This window comes from Mus musculus, chromosome 15, assembly GCF_000001635.26.
Source record: "Mus musculus strain C57BL/6J chromosome 15, GRCm38.p6 C57BL/6J".
In the NCBI taxonomy this organism is placed as follows: Eukaryota; Metazoa; Chordata; class Mammalia; order Rodentia; family Muridae; genus Mus; species Mus musculus.
The window spans coordinates 97,182,960-97,204,703 of NC_000081.6; the positions used below are offsets into that span (position 1 = coordinate 97,182,960).

Below are 21,744 nucleotides of genomic sequence, written 5' to 3' on the forward strand. Positions count from 1 at the left end.
ATGCCCTCCAGCACGGCTCAGATACACTCCTCACATCTCCTCCCTTCACCTCCCACCTTCGTGGAAGGGCTTTGTTGGCTACTCCAGACAATCCGGGGCATTGTGATTGCACACACTCAGAGAACCTAGCAAGGGTAAATGTTTAGACGTATTTATTTACTTAGCTAAAAGTATTGAGCTTAAAGATATTGATCTAAAGGACTATTGATTCTATAATCAGGTGTGCTTAACTCATGCATGTAATTCTACCTTTTGAGTGGCTGAAGAAGAACTATATAGTGAGTTCTAGGCCTGCCTGAGCTATATAGAGAAATCCTGTCTCAAGAAATGAATGTTTTCATGAGAAATGCAGCAGGTTCTTTATAGGAACTCTGCATGTCTCTCTATATAGTGGTTCCCAACCTTCCTAATGCTGCAACCCCTTAATACAGTTCTTCACGTGTGCTGACCCTCAGCAATAAAATTATTTCCATTGCCACTTCATAACTGTGACTTTGATACCATTATGAATTGTAGTGAAGATATTTTTGGAGATAAAGGCTTACCAAAGGGGCTGGGCAGTGGTGGCACATGCCTTTTATCCCAGCATTTGGGAGGCAGAGGCAGGTGGATTTCTGAATTCGAGGCCAGCATGAGTTCGAGGTCTACATAGTGAGCCCCAGGACAGCCAGGGCAGAGAAACCCTGTCTTGCCGGGGGCGGGGGGGGGGGAGCGGGGGGGTTACCAAAGGAATGGAGACTCACAGGTTGAAAACCACTTCATTCCTAAATAAAGAAATAAGGCATGGATCTTCAGAAGATAGCTCATTAGGGCTTGGTTTCCTCTCTCTCTTTCTCCCCCCCTCTCTGTGCCCATGCAACTGATATTTATATTTTCTGTTGTTGTTTTGCTTTTTCTCTCTCAAGTGAACTAAGAAGGAAGCCTCCTGAAGAGCGCTCCCGTGGTTAAGCTACGGATATGGAGACTTAAGTTCTAACCACTGAGTAAGCCACTTACTTCATAGAAAGGTCCGTCTGCAAATGAGAATTGTGATTCCCGCCTCCTAAGATTCACGTGAAGGTTGAATGAGAGACTGCTAGCCTCCTGATGCACTTCCAACTTGAGAGATTTGTTCTGTACCTTACTCCTCCCTGTTCTTCCCACGAGGTAAGTGCTTGCGATACTCTGCCGATGCCGCTTTGTATAGAGATGAAGTGGGAAAGCAATGTCAGGATGAGATGCTGCTTCGGTGTCCCCTCTTTAGCCTGAGATGACCCGATGGCACGAATTTCCAAGTGTGTCAACACTGAACAGAAGGCGACTAGGGGATGAACAGCAATGCTCTCTGTAAGGCGGCCACTGTGTTTCCTACGTCCCTTCATTGTTCAGAGAGTGGCTTGATAAGCCCACGGGATGCCTGGGAATTCTTCCAGGTCTTGTGAGCCCACTGTTTGCAATTTTCTACTGGGCATTTTGCAGTCACATTAGACCCAAAGGAGACAACCGGGAAACGTACTAGGAATGATGGGATTTTCCACTGCTGGAGGAGAACACTCGTCATTCAGAGACAGCCCTTTCTAGCTCTGTTTCTTTCTCTTTCTCTTTCTCTTTCTTGGGCATGGAAGGGTGGAAGATAAGGTCTCACTATGTAGCTTTGGCTGTCCTAGAACTTCCTACATAGACCAGGCTGGCCTTGAATTCATAGATATCTTCCTGCCTCTCTTCCCCCCAGAGCTAGGGTTAAAGGTGTGTGCTATCAAGCCCAGCACTAGTATCTTAAAGATAGCGAAAAGCAGTTTGTCTTAGTTAGGGTTTTACTGCTGTGAACAGACACCAAGACCAAGGCAAGTCTTATAATAAACAACATTTAATTGGGGCTGGCTTACAGGTTCAGAGGTTCAGTCCATTATCATCAAGGTGGGAGCATGGCAGTATCCAGGCAGGCATGGCGCAGGAGGAGCCGAGAGTTCTTTGTCTTCATCCAAAGGCTGCTAGTGGAAGACTGACCCAGGCAACTAGGGTGAGGATCTTATACCCACACCCGTAGTGATACACCCATTCCAAACAGGTCACACCTATTCCAACAAGGCCACACCTCCAGATGGTGCCACTCCCTGGTCCAAGGATATACAAACCATCACACAGTTGTATACAAACTCAATTTTAACTGAGATGATTTTTACCCCCAAAATTGGAGACCCAAGGAATCTGATGTCTTCATTGAAATTTGAACGTGACAATGCTCTTGTTTCTCTCCTTTGCCTGTATTAACCTCACAATGGGGACAAACAGCTTTGCAGAATAGACGTGGCATCCACGTTGGACACAAAGGGAGCCTGGAAGATACGGGGACTCCAGAAAGACCCAAATCCCTGCTTCTTTCAAATATAATCTCTCCTGAGTTTGAAGAATCTACTTTTAGAATCATATTTATAGAAGGAAATGTGTTTTAAGCAGATGTACACTGGAACACAATGCAAAATCTAAAACAGATCTGGAGGTATAGGGGGCTGACATGGAAACCTGAGAGTAGAAAGGAAGAAAAAATTTTAAATACGGTTTGAAATTTTCATCTGGTGTGGATGCGTGTAAAACCCCAAATTTGCAGTCTGGAGAGATGGCTCCATGTTCAAGAGTGCTCAATGTTCTGCCAGATAATAAGAGTTTGGTTCCCAGCACCCACTACTCCAGGGAATCTAACACCCTCCAGGCCCCCAAAGGGCACACACACAGTGTAAACAGACTTACACACGAAAATAAAAACAAACCTGACCAAGCCAGCTCAGTCAGTCAACTGGGTCTCCAGGGAGGGAGTGAGGATTGAAAAGAAAAAGCCAATTAGACAACGCTATAACATGGCTCCAACCACGCTGAGGCTGAAGTGGGTTTATTTTATTTTTTTTATATTTTATTTTATTTTATTCCAGTCTGATTTTATACCATTCTAGGTACATACAAAAAATATAGTCAGTCCTAAGACATAAACAGAGTAGCTAAGGAACAAGCAAGGCATAAACAAAGGTCCCACGATTACTGTACTCAGAGTCTTAACAAGACCCATCCAGATAAAAGGACATAGACCTCAGCAGGATTCATCTTGAGCCTACTTCCTTGTGCTATCCCGATGTCAAAATTCCTGCCAAATTCCTAGAAGGCAGCCCCAAAAGCTCTTCACACAAAGCTTTGAAAAAAATCTTTTGTATCAAACTTCGTTTATGAAACCTAACCCGTTCCCTCACGGGTTTATGGGTTGTGTCAGCCTCACATGGAGTCCCCCTTTAACCTCGCTTGCCCGCTGCCTTCCTTCAACCCTATCAAAAGCCGCGAGCTCCTCCTGGTGCCCAGCCAGTTCCTTGGGATGTGGGGTGCAGATGATTGGTCTGAAACTGGAGGCAAACTGAAGCCCAGGTCTTAGCAAAATAAAAGTTCATTTCTCACTCACATAAAATCCAAAACAAGGCTTTCTGGCTGCATGGCAAAAGAGGGGTGGAGATGGAGGAAGACCCTTACCCATACTGTCATTTGAAACTCTAAAGTGGGAGTCTCTAGGACTTTCTCTATGGGGCCTCTAAGATCATCCAGGATGCCCCTGCAGCTGCAAAGGGCGAAAGCCCAGAGAGCGTGCCATTACTTCAAGTCACATTCCACTGACAAGAATTACTCAGAGCCCCATCTGGTTGTAAGGGAGGGCTGGGCTTAGAAAAACAGGTTGAGATTTGTGTGTGTTGTCAGAAAGACAGTCTGCCATCTTTGCTATAGCAAAGTACAAAGGGAGAAAGAAATGAACCACACCCAGGACAGCGAGCAGGCTTGTCGTAGTTAGAAATCACGTCTCTGGGAGAGGAAAATAGGTAGACAAAGGCAGGTAGCTATTAGAGGAAGATTCGTGCCTACTAGTTAAGAATTTTACTTTGAGTTAGCCATGAATTAGACCTTGAAAGAAGCATCAGTCCCACGTGCCTTCCTAATAAGGAAATTCATGATTTTAAAAAGGAGCCGTGGCGTCACTAAGGACTCTTCATGAAACCCTCACAGCCTTTCCAGTTCCCGTCAGTCAGTGTGCGACTGCTGTGGTGGACTTTCAGAACATTGCTGGGGATGGTGGACTGCCATCCATGTTCATTCCTGCCTGTGAAGTTCTTGATTCTTCTCCTTTCTTCTGACCCTTACCATCTGTCTCTAAATTCCCCGGCACACCCCCTGATCCCTCACCCCACCCCCTACCCCACCCCTGCCGCCATGACTGCTGGGACTCATTTTGGCACAACAGTCGGCAACTCAGTGATTATCACCCATCTATTCAGTGCAGAGAAAATGTCATTTACTTCTCTAGGCCTGTATGACATTGCACCAACCATAAATTAATCTTCACCACACAGCACTCGAGGGTGACATTTTGACACCTTTTTTAACATGTCAAAAAAAATACAATTTCCTTTCAAATAAGTCAATACAAAAGATTTGTCACTGTTCTCCATGACAATTTATTACATCTTGATCAACATTCCCTATTTTTAGGGGGCCAAGCGGGGAGGAATCTTTGACTTTATAATAGGGATCAACGGGAAAAGGAAATTTGCTTCATAGAAATTCACATCTGCAGTCAACTTTAGTCTTTAATTCTTTTATTTAGTGTGTGTGTGTGTGTGTGTGTGTGTGTGTGTGTGTGTGTGTGTGTGTGATATAGCGCACGTGTGCAAGTCAGAGGACAACTTGCAAGGTTGCTTCCCTCCTTCTGGCTTGTGGGTTCTGAGCATTGAATTCGGGTTGTCCGGTTTGGAGATGAGTGCCTTCTCCTTCTGAGCCATAATCTTGCAGGCTCCACAGTCAACCTTCCGACACTTGCACTTGCTCCGTAATAGAGATGTAGGGGCTTCGTCCTTAAAATGTTTGTGGAGCAAACAGGAAGAACTTCTGAGTTTAGAACACATAAAAACACACATACACACACACTTGTACGCATAAGCCACATTTAAAAAAATAATTTAAAAACAACATAATAGTACATTCACTCTATCTACTGTTTTAATTTTCTGTAGATTTCAAAAATTTGATTTTTGGTCCCCCCATGCTGGAGAATCACTGTTGTTAGTGCGCCATCTAGTGGGTATGTTGCATGATTTAATTTTTTATTTTTTTTATTTTTTTTATTTTTTATTTTTTCCTTAGGCTTTGTTGGGGTAGAAGAGGCTTTCAACGATCCAATGAGCTCTCTTTGGAAGGACATGGGGATCAGACTGTTGTATAACACAGACAATGGCAAAATGTGGAATCATCCAAAAATTTACCAGCGAGCCACAGAAATCCTTACTTAGTCAATATAATTGAAGAATGAAAGATCAGAACAAGTCAACGTATTCGTTGGGTGATCATACAGAAGGCACAAATCACCTGCACACCAGCAGTTTACCTAAAGCCTAAATACGGTAAAATGTGTTTGACACTACACGTAAATTATAGTTAGCTTTATTCTTGATCTGAAAGGATACTTTTAGGTCCCCACAGATCTACTCTTTAAATAGATATGCTCTATGCTAAAGAACCAAGGTGTGTCTCTGAGCTTTCTGCTTGCTTAAAGTTAAAGTTAAAAGTGATGATCTTGTATTTGTCAAGGAGCAGGGTGTGAAGGACGGTGCGTTTGTCACTTTAATTGACCCTTTGCGGATCTATACCTATTTTCACACGCTCCTATATATTGACGTTTAGTACTGAATACTCAATAAAGACAGAGATAAATGAGAGCCATTTGTGCTGCTTAGTTATAGACTGGCCTTCAGAGCCCTGCTTTTCCATCGCTACGTAAAGGGGGAGGGGCTTCCTTCCGCAGCTCCGTGGTCTTTCACAGACAGTGTATGAGGGAAGGCACAGCGGCTGTATGCGAGGACAAAACCACAAAATCGTGCGCAGCGGCCATGTAAAGATAATATGGAGAACGGGCATAAGAATGGGTGGCCGCATGCTCGCCCAGACACAGAGCAGACACTGTGTCACTCTTACCATGACAGATGTTGCAATCATGATTATGAAGGAACCATTGTCACGTATGCAATTGTTGCAGGAGACTTGCCTTTAAGTAGACGCTGAGAAAGGGAGACCAGAACCTGTCACTCACATTCTTAATATGGGGGAGGGGAAACACTCTGATGCTTTGCCCCCTTTGATCTTGTCAGCAAACTGGCAGAGAGCCTTTGACAAGTGAAGTGTCTGGAGTTAAGTAAGACCCACTCCTGAGTAAGACCTAAGTGTCTGATTCCGAAGGCCCTGTTCACAGATGTGGCCGAAAGTACCTTAAAGCCATGTACCGGATGCACACACTGTGTGTGATTCTCAATGACACGCACTCAGGAGCCGGGGAGCCAAGCGGACTTTTCCTAGTTGCAGCAATGAAGCCATCAGGTGGGCAGAGCATCCACAGCAGTTAACCTGGACATGCTATCGATTGGGTCAGTAATGGCTGACCTGCTGATGTGGCAGAAGCCAGGCTTACAATCACTGGGGAAACATGATCTTTAAATGCTGAGGTAGATACATGCTTTGCCAGGGTTTTTAAAGGATGTAGATATCACCATTCGGGCATATTTACTCCTTCAGGTTTCCTCCCAATGACCAACATCCAGAATGTCTTATAACATGCATTACCGTACAGCAGTTTTAACCAATGTCCGTTACCAATGTCCGTTAGACCAAGATATCAGGTTAGTAATTTTACCTGACACGAGCGCTGTGCCATACAATGGCCCAAGTTTGAAGGTTGAGACCTCAAGGATAAAGTTCTCTGTTGTTATCATGTACAATTTATAAAGTGTGTTCATTTGTACTGCATGCTTTTCTAAGCTACATACTAGCTCAGCACCATGCTAAGCCACTGGCTTAAAAGATCATAAATAGCCCAGAATGCATTGATACATTGCAACCAGAGAATAATTGGGTAGAGTTTGTTGAAAGTATTCTGAAGATCAAATCCTTGCAAGTAGCCAGCTGCTCAAGTCTCTTCCTCCCTGGCCAAGCAGACGCCAACCCTGGGGCCAGGGATGGATTGTCTCTGGACTAAGCCCATCCAGTATTCTTGGGTGAAGATATGCAAAAACAACAACAACAATAAAAAAATCAAAACAAACAAAAAACCCTAAAACCAAACAACAAAAAACAAACAAGCAGAAAGTTTGCCTCCTGGTTAACATGGATAAAAGCAAAGAATAAACCCTTTGTCTTTCCTACTGTTTTGCCCAGGTCAAAGGTCCCATCTCTGGAGAGCACATCGGACATTTGTGACCCTGACTCAGAGAGCATGAGAGCAAAGGTCAGCTGCGGAAGGACAGGGGTCTCTCAACGGATGCTGACTCTGGGTTCCTCCCTGTGACAGAGAGGTCTATTTCCAGGAGTTGCTGATATTACGTTTTCCTGTTAACTTGAACTTCTTTATTAGATCAGACTATATATGAGATATACAGTATGGCCGTTTTTGTAAATCAAAAATTGTAAAGATAAGCAGTTTTATACGATCGCACCGATTTTTTTTTTTTGTATTGATGCAACATTCAAAACCATTTGACTTCTCCAGTGGTCCAAACCTCGTTGTCCAATACTGCCACCCGAAAACACTTAGAGAACATGGGGAGGCGAGGTGCGGGTGGGGGGAGCCAAAGGATCCTTGATGTGCAATCAATGGCATGCTGGTAAGTAAAATCGTGTAGGGGAGGGGCAACTCTGAGGGAGCAGGGCAACTCTGACTGGTCAATGTATGTGTAATGCTTCCTCCTCCTGTGTCCAAGTCAGTGTGTCCCCTCAAGGTCACTGAACAGAGTTAGACACACATGTTTGCTGTCATGACTGGCTCCTTAACCAGCTCCAGCACACCCCTCACTGCCTGTGCCAGGGCTGTGACACTATGCTACAGTGCGCGGAAGTCAGAGATGCTTTTAGAGGGTGATCAATTACTTGTTTCAACACTTATCATTCTTGAGGTTAGACAAAGCTACGAGGAAAGAAAGACACATAATTAGGAGTTGGGGAAACTGACAAGATACGTCTATCTTTTGATCTGTTTAGACCTTATAAGAAAGAGAAATCTCTGAGCAGAGTCAAGAGTCCCCAAACTTGAATTTAAGTGAGTTTTTCAAACTATCTCTTCTGTCACCTAACTCCATCAGTTGTCTCTAAGAGAGCAATTTTCACTGGTTATTGGCTTCTTAAGCAATGAAAGTTCTGTTGCAGCCAAAGATGAAGTATTTGTCTTCCACTTGGGGCCCAAGACCTATATAAATCGTCCCACACAGGGTTACAAATAACACAAATACACACACACACACACACACACACACACACACACACACACACACATCCTGCCCCTTCCTCCCATTCCCCTGCCTCCCCCTTCCACCACTGTATCCTTTTCCCTCCTTCCACTGTTCCTAGTTTTTAAACATTCCTTCAGTCTGTGCCCTGCTGTAAGTCACTCCCTAGTGTGTATAACGTTAGCTTTCTTGCTGTACCTTGACCTGAGAGAGTCCATTTTCTAAAACAGCATCTGGCTCCATTTTGAGTGCAGATGCAAAGGCGGGATGCACCTCATTGTGCATCTACCTAGAAGCCACCCTTCATCCAGCATCACTCACAAGGCTCAGAATGAAGAGGAGTGTATTCCTAGCAGTAAAATGTTTCCACATAGACGACACCAAAGTAGACTGGGAACATGTGAGCACATGAGTGTACTAAAAACACTTGAAAACAACAAAAACTAGGCCCAGGGCTAACTAAAAACACAAGACCAACAAAGGGTACAGCAGATGCCACGGCTGGACACAGCCCACTCAAGCTTCCATCTGTCCATCTGTCTATCCATCCATCCAGATTGGTCCTGCACTTCGCCTCCACATTCTGCAACCTATTTCTCTCTAGATCATCTCAATTTGCTGCCTGACACGACCCTGAGCTTGGCCATGGTCATGCGGTGGCTCTCCAGCTAGGCTATCATTTTATCTAAACATCTGCAGTGACACTCAGCATTGCCAACATCTCTCCTCCCCCTCCCCCACAGGCCTCTTTGAATACCTTGAACTCTACTGTGGCCTCTTTCATACTTTTCTAGCTGTATTAATCCCAGCACAAGGGAGGCAGAGGCAGAGACAGGTGGATCTCTATGAGTTCAAGGTCAGCCTGATCTACAGAGCAAGTTCCAGGACATCCAGGGCTACACAGAGAAATCCTGTCTCAAAAAATAACAACAACAACAACAACAACAACAACAACAACAAAAATCCATCATGGTTGAGCAGCATGGCAGCACGCTGCAGGCATGGATACTTGGGTCAGAGCAAAGTTCTGACGATGTCCCCTATGCTGTACAAGCTCAGAGGAAACCTGTCTGGCTGTGTTCAGAAAGTGTACGGTGCCATTTCTTTTTGACGTTTTGCACTCTTTCTTTCTCAAAAAACACAAGCACACTCAAGACTGAAAAAGAACATGAGCTTCAGAAAGGAAACCAGGAGGCCAGAGTGAGGTCACCACACAGCAAAACCGCACACAGATCTCTGAGAGCAAAGGCTGGCACTGAGGACACTGGAGTCAGTGTCTCATTCCCTCTTCTCAACCTTCCTTAGGACCAAAGGCTCAGTTTGAAAATCATATGTCTTCCAGCAAGCACTTCCTGATCCCTGAACTGTGGCCTCTGTTCATCTGCCAACTGCTTGTTCTTACTGCATCTCTCTACCGTGTGTGTATGTGCATGCATGTGTACATGTTTGTGCACATATACATGTGTATGTGCACACAGGGACCAGAATATCTTATTATTGTGTGGGATGGGTGCATAGGCTCTTGTGCGTGTGTGTGTGTGTGTGTGTGTGTGTGTGTGTGTGTGTGTGTGTAGTCAGGGTCATCATGGGTTCTCTAATTGTTTTCCACCTTAGTTTGTTAATGTTTACTTTATTTTATTTTTAATTGTGTGTGCATGTGAGTGTATGCAGCTAAGTGCATTGTGTGCATGTGTGTGTATGCAGTTAAGTGCATGTGTGTGCATGTGTGTGTATGCAGCTAAGTGCATGTGTGTGCATGTGTGTGTATGCAGCATGTGATTATGGAGGCCAGAACTATTGGGTACCCCAGGAACTGGAGTTATAGACAGTTGTGAAGTGCCCAACATGGGTGCTGAGAATCAAACTTGGGTCCTTTGCAAGAAAAATAGATGCTTATCAACACTGACCAGTCTTTCCAGCCTGCACCAACCTCGCCTTTTGAGACAAGGTTTCTCGTTGAGTCCAAAGCTCTCGTTTGGCCAGATTGGCTGGCCTACAAGCCCCAGGGAGCCTCCTGTCTCCATCTGTCCTGGTCTTGTATTATAGCCAGAAGCTTCTACATCTAGCTTTCCCACGGGTGCTGGGAATCTGAACTCAAGTCTTCATGCTTGTGTGGCTTTACAGACTGAGCCATCTCCCCAGCCTGCTCCTCTTTACCTTGGACCATCAACAAAGCTCACCAAATAATCTATTCTACTCTTGGTGAAAATGAAGATTCATACAGTCAGTACCGAAGATTTTATGAAGTCTCCTCAAAACATAACAACAGCAACAGCAAAAAACTAAAAACCAATAAAATGGAAAATAAAACTGCTGTGGATCCAGCTGTCCAACTTGTCTACCTCCATCCAGCTGTCCTACTGGTCTACCTCCATCCAGCTGTCCAACTGGTCTACCTCCAAAGGAAATGAGATCAAGTTATCACAGAAATGTCTGCACTCCTGTGGTTTGTACAGCAATGTTCACAACAACTAAAACTAGAGTCAACTGAGGTCCCTTAGCAGATGACAACCAAAAATGTAGTGTGTACACAAATAAGATAGTGTTCTACATAGGGGAATGAAGTCCTGATATTGTGTCCAGATGATAGACACACTGGAGGATGTTATGTTAAGTGAAACAAGCTGGGCACAGAAAGACAAATACTACATGTTTTCATTCATATATGGAGACTTTAACAAATTGATCTCATAGGAGTAGAAAATAGAACAGTGTTCTCTGTATACTAGGAGAAGGAAGGTGAGAGGACAGAAAGGGGCTGGATAACGAATATCCAAGTGCATCTGTACAGGAATACATTCTAGTGTTCTACAACTCAGTGGGGTAACGAGGATTCAGTACGTCTTTAGACAATAAATGAGATGAGTTCAAGGTTTCCCAACATGTAGAAATGATACTTGTTTAAGGAGACAGACATGCTAACTGTCCTCATCCAACTAGTCTATGCGATGCACGTATCACATTGTTACGCTGTCTCTGAAACGATGTACCCTCACTACCTATCACTTTACAACCATGCCTATTCAGCATGTTTTTGCCTAAGCATCCTGACATAACTACTCTGTTTTGGCTGTGAGCCTTTCACAGCTGAGCCAATCTCTCCAGCCCCTGACACAGGGACACAATTAACTTATTTACTTTTTTTTTTGTAGTGTCAGAGATTGAACCTAGAGCTACACACACACACTAAGAAATGCTCCGCCACTGAGCCACATCCCCAGCCTTGCTTGTGACAGTTTATGGTGGCATTTCCTTGTTTAACCCTGCTTGATGTTATGCCAGCATCTTAACTGTGGATGGCCACTAAGAACAGAAATGGCCACTCCAATACTCAGCCTGGGTAATAAGAGGCATAGCCACTTCCCTGTCTGTATTAACAGATCTTCCTGGAGCTGCCTTGCCAGCATCAATTTGCTTTTCTGCAAATCTTCTCCCTGGGCTAGGTTGTTTTTTCCAGGAGGTTTCCCAACAGCCCATCACTTCTAAAGACACTGTCACCTGACGGCTTGGACCTAAAAGTCCTGTGCCTTGATAGTTTCACCAACCTTGGACTTCTCTACTCTGATTCTTACCCAATCCTGAGCCTTCTTTTTGAAAAGCCCAGCCAAAAATCTCCTCTCTCACACAATGCTTGATATCCCCAGTATCCACCTTACCCTCGCTGAGATGATAACAACGTTCTGAGGTGAGCAACAAACTAAGGCTTGTCTAGCCAGCAGGCTGTGTTCTTGATATCTGAGGAGCCAGCTTTTGCTAGCTCAGGAGGCTTGCGCTGAGAGAAGCCGTAAACATACTTTAGAATTGTTAGATGCCACTGGACATGTGAGGACAGTCACAGGCTGATTTCCTTCAAAACTGGGTAGCACAGAAAGTGCAAAAGCTGGAGCACAGTCTTGGATGTCAGGGTACCAAATCCCTCTATATATGCGGATCATATATATATGTGTGTGTATACATTAATATATAATATATAATAATATATATATAATGTACATATAATATATAATACATAATAGATTATTATATGTTACATGTTGTATGTTATATACATATACCCTTTTTCTTTTTCTTATAAGAATATGTATATTATATAATATATACTATCTATAATATATATTATATATATATATCCTTTCTTTTTCTTTTTCTTTTTTGTTGGTTATTTTATTTATTTACATTTCAAATGTTATCCCCTTTCCCAGTTTCCCCTCCAGAAATCCCATATCCCATCCCCTCCTCCCCCCGCTTCTATGAGGATGCTCCCCCACCCACCCATCCACTCTGCCCTGGCATTCCCCTACATTGGAGCATAGAGCCTTCCCCTGTCTGACAAGGCCATCCTCTGCTACATATGCGGCTGGAGCCATGAGTCCCTCCATGTGTACTCTTTGATTGATGGTTTAGTTTCTGGGAGCTCTGGGGGGAGGTCTGGTTGGTTGATAGTGTTGTTTTTCCCAGGGATCAATTTTTAAAATGGATTTTTTTTTTCTTTTGCTTAATGGTAACATTTAGTATTTTTATACTCAAGAAACCACAAGGATAAAAGATGCCACTAGATGGCGATAAAGCCCACCTTTACACACACACACAAGCAGACCTATAGCAGAAAAAAACTAGCCATTTGCTAATATGTAAAATCCAGGGGGAAGTTATGAAAAGGAATGAGGTCTGCTGCAGATTACTCACCTGTGTAACAGAGTGAACTTTAACCCTCAAGACAGTGGCATTCCCTTCCTGGGACCACATGGGGACATCATCAGCTTCTCTTCAACCCAAGTGGCTGACATTTCCTAGTGCAGATGCACAAGTGGCTTGTTTCCAGTGCGGATGGAATTAGGGGAACTTCTGGCTGGGCCTCCATGACAGAGGAAGGCCTTGTGAAGGAGAGATCTCTGTTCATTAGCATAAGAAGCAACACCACACGGATCCTTTCAGAACCTTGTGCCTGCATAGCACACAGTGTGTCCCTGCTCCTGTGGCCCTTCACACAGGACCACAGCACCTGCCAGTACTCTATAGGGATACCGACTATGGCTCTCCAGTTCCACCTTCTGTCTCCATCACTACTACAGTAAGTCACTCAAGTATCCTTTGCCTGACAAAGCCCAGCACAGAATAAATGCTAGGACATACTACTCACTAAGGCCGTGTTTATGGGCTGTGTGGAAGTGCTAACATGTTATGAATATTGAGTGATACAAACTGTCTAATTGGCAATGAGAGATGAATGAGGTCCTGCTGCCCTTGATCCTGTGAACACAATATTGGGAAGGGCTTAGCACACAAATGGTGAGAAATCAGACTCTTCTTAGAAGGAAGTAGAAGCTGGGAGTGTCCTGTCCATGTTGTATCCTCCCCACCTCCATCGCTTTCCCCAGCCAGAGGAAAGTCTGCTGGGAATCAGAAGAAATCTCAAAAGAAGGTATCAGGCTTTCCACAGGTGAGTATTGAAGCCAATATATTACAATCTTCTGAGGTTCAAAGACCCCCAACAGACCTAAGGTTGTTGTGTAAGCATTAAAATGCTTATGCAACGCAGAAACTGTGAAGGAACGAGGAGAGCTGACGCAGACGACAGAAAGGCTTTGGGTAATTGGCTCAGTAGCCAGCCAGGCTGAAGGAAATGGAAACTGCCACGGGCAACGGAGGAGGCAGATGAGGAAAGACAGTCCCGAGGAGTCAGGGAGAAAAACCATCCATCCCATCACCCTTTGCTGGGTCCTTTCTACCACCCCACTCCTCTCTCATTGAGGCTAATTCTATTTCAGTAAAGCTACATTGTTATTGACAGAAAAGCTCTAGTTTGTCTGTCTATTTAAAGGCTTTGCTTGTCATTATGATGCATGCAGAAATGAAGGACCTACAGTCTGCTCGTAGATCATGACTTTACCTCTACACAAGCACCCAGTTTGAAGCATATCACACCATTCTCTGATGAAACCCAACATCACCAGACTGTTAGGGCCACATCCTGGACCCTGGCAGTGTGAACACACTGGGACCGGCCATAATAGTGAAGTGCAGAAAGGGACGTGCACAGATAATACTCCTCGCCAAGGATGCATCCATAATTAAGCAGTTCTGGCCACGGCCTGGTCCTGCCCATCACTGCCTTAGCTCCAGTCTCTCAGGGGAGAGTCTAGTCAGACAAGTTGTCAGAATTCTGAGATCTCTTCCTGGGAGACAAACTCTCCCTCTGGCTGGCACCATGAGTCCAGTCAGCATGAGTCCCCGAGGAACGTCTAATTGTGAGAATTCTAAAGCTGCCAGGTAGCCAAAGGGGGGGGGGTCATGATGTCTCCTGGATTTCTTCATTCCTGGCAAGACGGTCACACCGGCACCTGGAGATGTTCAACAGCAGCGGTGACAGTCTCACCGGTCATAGCGTATCTCAGATGACACCGATACTCACTCGTCAAACATCTGTGGGAGACCCACTGTATGCCAGTGCTATAGAAATGAGCAAGCCTAGAGCCCCATCTGCAAGGAGCAGAGACCCAGCAGAGCAGAGTGGGGACCCGTGTTCATGGACACAGCGGTGTAAAGCTTTGGGCTACGTGCAAGTTCCTTAGTGAGGAGTCCACGCAAAGGCCTGGGAAACCCAAACAACAGGGACCGCAACCGTCTGTGTGTCCCCCAACACAAAGGGCAGGTAGGCAGCCCAAGCCAGGTGCATCTGCTCTGTGATGACATCCAACCTGGGCTTTGTTCTCTTCCCACTGGTCTTCCCGGCTTGGAAGGATTTGTGATCATACCTGTTTCCTGGTGATTGTTAGACGGCAGTCATGCAAGGTGGCGGGAAGGAGGATAAAGGAGGATGAAGAGGGAGGGATGCTAGCCATGCCCTCCCTCCTTCTCCCTCCCTTCATATCTCACTTTGTCCTTTTTTTCAAAATCAATCCCAGAGAACACAGGACAAGGTTGCTATCTTACATCTAATCTGTCACAGTTCTGTTATGGGTCCACCTTGACTGGTGCACTGCTAGTAAGAGGGATCTTGGGGGCTGGAGAGGTGGTTGCTCTACCAGAGATCCTGAGTTCAATTCCCGGCAACCACATGGTGGCTCACAAACATCCATAATGGGATCTGATGCCCTCTTCTGGCATGCAGGTGTACATGCAGATATGCACATTCATATGCATAAAGTAAGGAGGGATCGTGGGGTCAGAATCATGCTAGCCACTCCACAGTGTGGGGCATGCTAATACATCTCCAAGGCTTTCTTCTATCCACTGGTGAAACCCTTCCAAGCCTAGGTCTTGAGAGCCTTGGCAGGGAAGGCTTGGGCAGGGCTCCTGGTAAGTCTGTGACTACTGGTCTTCCAGTGTAGTTGTCTGGAACAAGACGAAGAGCGAGAGGGAGCTCATCTTTCAAAAGACAATCCTGTTCACTCTGTGTGTTTGTGTAGGACCAGAAATTCAAAGAAGAGGACTCACTTGCCTCCTTAAGTACATCTGCTTTTCCACTGTCCAGGATTTGGAGTCTCTTTTAGGCTGTTGAGGACCCAGTAACCCAACTTGATTTGAAAGCAGTGACTGGCACCTCACACACCCCCTTTGGCACTCCCACGACCAGATTATAAGACTGAGTAGCCCCTCGCCAAAGCCATTCACCTCAGTGAGAAGTATTGACTAACTTACGATTCCATGCGTAGAGAATGTCCTTTAGCCATTCATTGCTTGCCAGGCACTGAACTAAACTCCTCAGATCCTTCAACAGTGACCATATGACATGTAGTAGTGGCCATACGACAGTTCATCTACAAAGTAGCCAAGGTACACAAAAACTGTCACCTGTCCCAGCCCACATATTAGCATCAGAGCTGGATTTAAGCCCAGACTTTCTGCTTTGTGTTGGGAACTGAGCAGAGGCTCTTAGCCCTAAATCATCCCTCCTAATGGTAGGGAAGATAACATTTCCCTGCATCTCTTGGGAATACGGACAGTGGGAACCTTGTGGCCACTGCAGGTCTGCTTAGGTTGGAGCTAGTGATGCAAGAATATAAAGAATTTAAGGTTGTAACTGTTTGCTCCTTCACTCAGCATCTGTTGAGCCTCTGCTGTTTCTAGGTGCTGTGTCTAGGTGCTGTGTCTAGGTGCTGTGTCTAGGTGCTGTGTCTAGGTGCTGTGTCTAGGTGCTGTGTCTAGGTGCTTCAGAGCCTTGCGATTCCACACCAAGCAAGAGAACCTGGCCCCTCCCTGAGTGCTTAGTCTCCAGGGAAGGCAATCACATAACATCAATGGAATGATGCCACTGGAAACACTCAAGGTGCTGTAAAAGTACATCGTGGAGGGACTGGGGTGATAGCTCAGGGGTTAGAGAATTTACTGCACTTGGAGAGGCCCAGGGTTCGATTCCCAGGACCCACCCAGAAGCTCACCATCATCCATAACTCCAGTTCTGGGAGATCTGATCTCTTCTGACATCCATAGGCACCAGGCTTGCACATGATACACAGACATCAATGCAGGCAAATCACCCGTACAACACCAAGTATATCTAAAACAAGCAAAACAAAACAAAAAAAAACAAAATTAAAGCAAAACAACAAAAACCAGTAAGTACATCACGGAGTCACAGAGAGGAGAATCCTACTGGAGGAGGTTAAGTGGCAGAGCAGGTCAGAAAAAGGCTTCTAGGAAAAGTAGTATTGAAACACTCTGCGGGGTTAGCACTGGCTAAAACAAGCTGATAGAGAGCTGTCCCGGCTTAGTGCAGGACTGGAATGAAAGATGAAACTCTCAGGGCAGAAGCTGTAGGAGCTGAAAGATGTGGTCAGGAGAGTCATGAAGAGCTTCGACCTTCTAAGACAACTAAGGCTGAGTGCTTTGTTTACGAATTTGATTTTTTGCAAGCAGAATCACAGAATCACTAATGAGACCATGCCAAGAGTTCCTGCCATTTTGTTCCTTGGCAGCTTGTTAACTCCACGGTAGGCTGAGCATTTAAAAACGAGGAGGATTTTTTTTTCTCATTAACTTCAAAATGTTTGGCAATAAATTCCTTAATGCGCAAAGGCATTGCTCATGCTCTGAACGGAGGGAACAAGATAAATACCTGTTATCTAACAAATACTCGTTGGCCTACATCCTTATTTCAAGAACACAGACAAAAGGCACAGATTTCAACTCTTAGCCTGTTCACAGACCACCTTCAGGGAAGAGATTAGAATTCTTGCCAGGATATGAGATTTTAGACGTTGGCTTCTGGGCCAAGGAAAGACTGCTGCTTGGTCTCTCAGCCTTGTCTCCGGGCCCTGGATGTGTGTGCCCATTTCATGGGGTCAAGCGATCACTGCAAAATCCTGGGTGTAGAAAACAAGATTTCTTGTTGCCTTGGTACAGGGGGATAGGTAAGGGTGCAGAGCCCCCTTGGTGAGGGAGGAGTCAGACAGGATACATAGGTGATGCCAGAGGTTCTGAGCATGCGCTCTGAGAAGTGGCTGAAATTTGGGAAGCCCTGCCCAGACAGGAAACCTGCTTCAATCCAAGCAGCTAGGCAGATCAAAGATGGAGGTGACATGATCCTGAGAGATTAACCGTTCACTCAACAATTGCCATGAGATGCAGTGGCAACATAAACTCACCTTCTTAAACTTTGGTTCTGCTACTATATAACTATATAATATATAACTATATAATATATAACTATATTATTACTATAGGCATTAAAGAAAACAAGAATATTTTATGCCACACTGAATTCAGTCTGAGGAATGCAGATTTGAATTTGATTTTATGTGAATAAACTTATCAAATTAACAGAAAAAAAAAAGGCAAAAACACATGTCTCACCATTTGGGAGAAAGTTTTGATAAAATTCAGTGTGAGTCATAAGTTTTCGAAAAAAAAAACCACAAAATTTCACAAAGAACTTTCTTAGCATAATAAGCAATATTTATAAAACAAAACAGTCTTTGGTTAACACTATACTTAATGATAAAATGCCAGGTTTCTTTTTTGAGATTACAAGACAAACATTTTCTTGTATTACACACACAGTGGGGGTTGCACACAGATAGATATAGATAAATAGGTACATAATACATACATGCATATATACATAGATAGATACATAGATACATGTATAGATACATAGATAAACACATAGATATTTAGTGCTGAGCATAGTTCTGGCCCTCAGAAAACAAAGGCAGGAGGATCTCCCTGAGTTTGAGGCCAGTCTACAAACTGAGTTCCAAACAGCCAGGGCTGTTACACAGAAAAATCCTGTCTGAAAAAACAAACAAACAGAAAAGATAGTTAGCTAGATAGATGGACAGCTGGTACTGACCTGGGGGTGGTGGTGCTTGCCTTTAACTCCAGCACTTGGAGTTGGGATCTGGACGGTGTCTGTGAGTTCAATGTTAGCCGGGTCTATATAGTAAATTTCAGGCCGTCCAAGGCTCTGTCTCAAAAAGAAAATATATAAATCTATATACATATATATATAATGTATAAATGACACTGAGGGACCTACCCAGAGCAATATGAAGAGAAAAATGGATACATGATATAATTATTGTAAATGTAAAAATATTATTCACAAATGATATGATTATGTATGTAGACAATGAAGATGAACTTACAACCATAATGAAAGAATTAATAAGTGAATTTGAAGGCAGGACTAGGATCCAATACCCTCTTCTGGTCTCCTTGGACACCAGGCACCCATGTGGTATACAGACATGCATGCAGACAAAACACCTACACACGTTGTCTTTCTTAGAGTTTCTATTGCTGTGACAAAACGCTGTGACCAAAAGCAAGCTGGAGAGGACAGGTTTATTTCAGCTTCTACTTCTAGGTGAGAGTTCATTATTAGTCAGGGCAGGAACCTGGAGGCAGGAGCTGATACAGAGGCCATGGAGGGGTGCTGCTCACTGGCTTGCTCCTCACGGCTGGCTCAGCCTGATTCTTATACACCTCAGGACCCTCTGTCCAGGGTTTGCACCATCCTTCCTAGGCGAAGCCCGCCCACATCAATCATGAAAATGTGTTGTAGACTTCCCTTTAGGCCAATCTTAGGGAGCTACTGAATAAGGGTCCCTGGTCTCAGGTATGTCTCTATCATGTGTCAACTTGACATAAAACTAGCTAGCATATACATGAAATAATAATTAAGAAAAAAAACCTATAAAAATATGCCAGACTGCTATGTAAAAAAATAGGAAAGCATTATTAACATAAACACAATGAGGCCTAAAAATTGATAAGAAATGAATTCACGCATTGAAGATATCAAAACAGTAAACAATAATACTTTTAAATTTTCTTTTTATTGTATTTTATTTTATTTACATTCCAAATGTTACCCCCTTCCTAGTCCCCCTCTCCGAGTTCTTCATCCCATCCCCTCTCCCCTTTGCGTCTGAAAGGGTGCTCCTCACCCCCTACTCCCACCTCATCCCCACCAGCATCCCCCTTCCCTGGGATAATTCTTTCTGAATGTATCTAAATAATTCAACAAAAGCAACATTGGCTATATAGTTTCTTTTTTCATAAATACACCCTGATGAACTGTTTCTAAATACACTTCGAAATTTTAAGCTCCAGGAAGATGCAGCCAGTGTTTTAAAGCTGGACTTCTGATGATCAAGGCCCTGGAGCTGCAGTGTAAGGACCTTGGCACAGTAATGAGATGGATAGAGCAAGAGGCAAAGAGAAAGGGAAGCACGCAGACATTTGGTGCATGAGAAAGGTCATGTTACAGAGCAGTAGAGGGGAGTGTGGCTAGCCTTCCAGAGGACCTGGGTTCAATTCCCAGCACCTACGTGGCAACTCATAATTGTCTGTAACTCCAGTTCCAGGTGCCTGATGTTCCCTTCTAGTCCATGCAGGCACCAAGAGTGTACATTGTGTGTGTGTGTGTGTGTGTGTGTGTGTGTGTATCACTCATGCATATAAAGTAAAATAAATCTAATAAAATAAGTAAATAAAATCAGGAAATCTTAAGGTAAAAATGTGAAGAGAAATGAAAGAACATTAAGAAAATATGAAAAATAAAGGGGGTCTGAAGAGATGGCTCAGTGGGTAAGAGCACTGACTGCTCTTTCAGAGGTCCTGAGTTCAATTCCCAGCAACCACATGGTGGCTCACCACCATCTGTAATGAAATCCGATGGCCTCTTCTGGTGTGTCTGAAGACAGTGGAATCACATATATGAAATGAATAAACCTTTTTAAAAAAAGAAAAATATGACAGAAAAATATCTTCATAGTTTTCAATTTTTAAATAGACTATAAGAGACACCAACTCAAAAGCAGCCCCCGAAGCATAACTTACCCATTCAGCTCCAGGGACATGGGTCACGTCTGCTTGGCCACACTCATCCTTCACATGGAAGGAGACGCCCAGAGTGGAGCAGACGGTGTACAAAGCAAACGCTGAAGGTTCTGCCCCCACCAGGGGCTTTCTCACTCCTTCATACATCCATGTTCACCCTGCTCAGGAAAAAGGAGGGTGAAGAGGAGGAGAAGCTGTGTAGAAACGATGCAGAAGAAGAAGGAAGAGGAGACGAAGATAAAAAGGACAAAAAGAAGGGAAGAGGGAGGAAGGAGGAAGAAGAGGAAGAGGAGGAAGGAAGGAGAGCGAAGGAGGAGGGGGGAGGGGAGGGGCAGGAGGGGGAGGAGTCATGTAAATGGCCAATAAACGCTAGCACTGTAGCGCCACATAGACAGCTAGGAACTGAAAAGTAAACAGAGTAATGGCCTCAGGAAGACACAGCGTGGGGATGGAGAAAAGTCTGAGAGTGGTTCGTGAGACTGCGCTAGCTCAAGAATGTGGTTCAAGTTAGAAAAAAAAAAGGTCCACTGTTTATTTATTCATTCATTGTTTTGTTTTCCTGGTTTTGAGATGGAGTCTTATTGCTTCCTCCTGAATGCTTTGGGTTACAAGCGTCACTTTAGCAATTTCTAAAATTATTTTAAAAGTTTTTTTAGTTTATATTTTCAATTACATATATATGTGTATATATACATATATACATACACTACACATACACACACACATATATGCATATACATACATAGATATATAAATATACATACATGCACACATATATATAGGATGTATGTATATGCAGGAGTATATGGGAACCAGAAGAAAATATAGGGTCTCCCGGAGCTTGAGTGCCAGGTGGCTGTGAGCCACTCAAATGGGGTGCTGGGAACTAAGCATGAATCCCCTAAAAAGCAGCAACCCCTGAGCTGTCTTCCAAGTCCAACACTTAGGACGTGCATCGGTTTCCAACGGTCTTTGGCTTTCAATGGACTCCGATTATGAAACCCTTGACAGCGGCAACACATTAGCACGTGGAAATGGACAGACTCAGGGCATTTTGTCAAAAGACATTTATTTCAGCATGGTGGCGTTCCCTAACTCCAGTTCTTTCTTCCAGCCATTAGCCAGGTCCTTTGTCTGTGGCCACGTGTAAGGACAGTGATGGGAACATAAGGAAGATTCTCTA

The 21,744-nt window shown here is 44.2% G+C and overlaps 2 long non-coding RNA genes across 7 annotated transcripts; one reads left to right on the forward strand and one right to left on the reverse strand.

Moving 5' to 3' along the window:
* Positions 1–52: 52 nt before the first annotated feature.
* Gm33253 lies at positions 53–7,579 on the forward strand. Its single transcript, XR_003951518.1, has 4 exons — positions 53–134; positions 906–1,146; positions 5,149–5,405; positions 7,210–7,579. It is a non-coding gene; the product is annotated as a predicted gene, 33253 (long non-coding RNA).
* On the reverse strand, positions 4,456–20,813 carry Gm33205. Of its 6 annotated transcripts, none has more exons than XR_875632.1 (5): positions 20,562–20,813; positions 18,568–18,681; positions 16,655–16,773; positions 15,915–16,033; positions 4,456–4,859 (listed from the first exon to the last, which is right to left on the reverse strand). It is a non-coding gene; the product is annotated as a predicted gene, 33205 (long non-coding RNA). The 6 variants fall into 6 exon arrangements; XR_875633.1 differs by having other exon boundaries at positions 18,568–18,685; XR_875635.1 differs by lacking the exon at positions 4,456–4,859 and adding an exon at positions 12,769–14,614.
* Between the last annotated feature and the right edge of the window lie 931 nt (positions 20,814–21,744).